This window comes from Tachyglossus aculeatus, chromosome X3 (genome assembly GCF_015852505.1).
Source record: "Tachyglossus aculeatus isolate mTacAcu1 chromosome X3, mTacAcu1.pri, whole genome shotgun sequence".
In the NCBI taxonomy this organism is placed as follows: domain Eukaryota; kingdom Metazoa; phylum Chordata; class Mammalia; order Monotremata; family Tachyglossidae; genus Tachyglossus; species Tachyglossus aculeatus.
Window position 1 is genome coordinate 24,073,098 of NC_052099.1, and position 3,094 is coordinate 24,076,191.

Consider the following 3,094-nt stretch of genomic DNA (forward strand, 5'->3'; position numbering starts at 1 on the left):
ATAGTAATGATTTATAACAATGATGAAGTGAATTTCACAGTTGAACATTCCTTTCAAAATGGGTATCGGGGTGCTCTAAAAACATAAAACTTTGTAAAAAGAAAATAAGGGAGAAATCAGAATAAAGACTTTTGCAGTCTTGGAAATGGAAGTTATTGTAACTAGGTGGTAATGAAATGGTAATTCTCTAGTATAAGTGAATTATAATTCATTTATAATTAGTGCTGGAAATGACATTTTCTAAGGTTTAAGACAGATCATATTCCTTCTAAGAGGAACTACTGAAATATCTAGACAAAAGGTGGCAGCAGTGAGTCGTTATAAAATCTTATTTTAGGGAATTGTAATTTCTGAATTTTTACTTGGACCTTCTGAAATTGTATCATTTAAAACACAATAATTTGTTTAAAAGGATGTGAAGCAAGATATGTACACATCTTTGGACATCAAAAATGTCCAAAAAGCAACTCTTTTGATACTTGCTTGTTCAAAGCAGTTAAAGAAAAATGTCATCTTTTGATGCCCTTTTGAAAGCAATATTATTTACTTCAGAAATTGTTTTCAAAGCTTAATTCACAGGAATCAGAAAGGAAAGAAAAAGTTTTGTGAATGTTAGTTAACCTTCCTTTGAAGATGTGGCTTCAGGAGATTAAAAACCAAATACAAACACCAAGCACATGCAGACACAATTTGAATTACTTGAATTACTTCCTAAATTGACTTAAATGCATTTAAGTTTTCAAAAATGGTTTAAAAGTATATCAAACCTAGTAGTACCATTTTATAGACTATCAAAGAAATACATTTCTGATAAGCCGTTCTCACAGAAAGATCACTCATCATAACTAATTTAGGTTAGCAGAGTTTCTGAAACCGAGTGAATCAGGATTATGATCCCTTAGAACTGCTGGCCACAAAGATTGGAGCTGGATAGAGGAAAGAGAATCAAGTGGAGTGACTAGTCCAAGGTCACACAGTGGATTTGTGGCAGAGCTGGATTGGAACCCAGGGCCTTCTCACTCCCAGGCCCATGCTCTATCCATTAGGCAACAATGCTATATGCATGACAAGATATAAAGGAAGGCTGGTATGAAATTGGATGGGCAAGGTTTGTTTTTGTTTTTTTTTTTTAATCTTCATTTGGAAGTCTGATGAAGTAGGCCTCCTCTGACTGAGAAAAAGAGTGGCTTGCTAATTGCAAAACACTTTATCTCATTTGGTATTGGTCACTGACACCAACAGAACTGTTAATGATGAGGTGCTCCCAGTTTCCCTACATTACTGGATCATTTGTTGATAATTTAGATGTTATTCTGCCCAGCAGTTTTTGAGGGTGGGCAGGGCTCATGAGAGAAAAGTCGGTTCTGGCAGCCAAGTACTGAAACTATGGAGACTGGAGATTTACAAAGGTAAAAGCAAAGCACAAAACCATAAAAATAATAATATTATTTCTGGTATTTGTTTGGTGTTTGCATTTGTTTGGTGTTTGTTGGAAGTGGTTGTAAATACCAGCCTTCAAGGTAGTTTTACTGGGCAAACAATGCTCAAAATAAGTAAATAAAAGTTCCTTAGGTGAGGATCACCACTACAGGGAATTGCTCTGGAAGTCCGGAGACGGGAATTCAAGTCCCAGCTTCACCCTGGATTGCTGGGTGGCCATGGGCATGTCACTACAACTCTCTGGACCACACTGTTTCTTCCTTTGTAAAATAGGAATAAAACAGACTGTGAGACTCATTGGAATAATAATAATGGTATTTATTAAGCGCTTACTATGTGCAAAGCACTGTTCTAAGCACTGGGGAGGTTACAGGGTGATCAGGTTGTCCCATAGGGGGCTCACAGTCTTAATCCCCATTTTACAGATGAGGTAACAGGCACAGAGAAGTTAAGTGGCTTGCCCAAAGTCACACAGCTGACAATTGGCGGAGCTGGGATTTGAACCCATGACCTCTGACTCCAAAGCCCGGGCTCTTTCCACTGAGCCACGCTGCTTCTCTGCATGACCCCTGCCTTCAAGCCACTCCTCCCTCTCTGGTCCCCATCACCCACCCCGCTCTCATACAGCAATGATCCTGGGGTGAATTTGGAGGCCCTCTGAGAAACTGGGACTGTGTCCAGTCTCAAACTTAACCCCAGTGTTTAGCTCACAGACAGCACTTAATACTGTAATTATCTACATATCTGCAATTTATTTATAATAATATCTGTCTCTCCCCCTCCATTCCAGCTTGCTATGGGTAGCAAACGTGTCTGTTTATTGTTGTATTATACTCTCCCAAGTGCTCTGCACACAGTAAGTGCTCAGTAATTATGGTTGAATGAATGAATCATTAGTACAGTGCTAAGTGCTTAGAACAGTGCTCTGCACACAGTAAGCACTCAATAAATATGAATGAAGGCATGAATGAATTTGGTTATAGAGCCTGAAAGATACATACCTTGTCTCCAGCGATACCAGAATCAGAATGTCTGTCATGTGCCTGGGGTCAGACAGTAAGACAAAGAGATTTATCCCTGCCTCATCTAGGCTGTAATCTCCTTGTGGGCAGAGAACATCACATCTGCTAACTCTGTTGTATTGTGCTCTCCTAAGTGCTTAATATAGTGTTCTGCATACAGTAAGTGCTCAACAAATACCACTGATTGATTCAAGGAATTTAAACAGTCCTGAAGTAGCAGCTCTGTCAGTGCTATCCTGGTCCCATAGAGAAGAGGGTTTTTTAAACAAGGTTTTAAACAGATTTTACCAATAGCAGGTGAAAGACCATTCCGGACAAAGGGACGGAGTATGGAAAGCAGTTTCACCTGGTGGAAAGAGCCTCAGTCTGAGGGGCCCTGGGTTCTAATTCTGACTCTGCACTTGTCTGCGTGTGACCTTGAGAAAGTTGCTTCATTTCTCTGTGCCTTGGTTTCCTCTTCTGCAGAATGGGAATCCCTGTTCTCCCTCCTATTTATCGTGAGCCCCATGAGGGAACCTGACGGTCTTGTATTTACCCCAGTGCTTGTGAGAATTGGCATGACCTAATGGCAAGAGTACGGGTTTAAGAGTCAAAAGATTTAGATTCTAATTCCAGCTCCACCACTTGTCTGC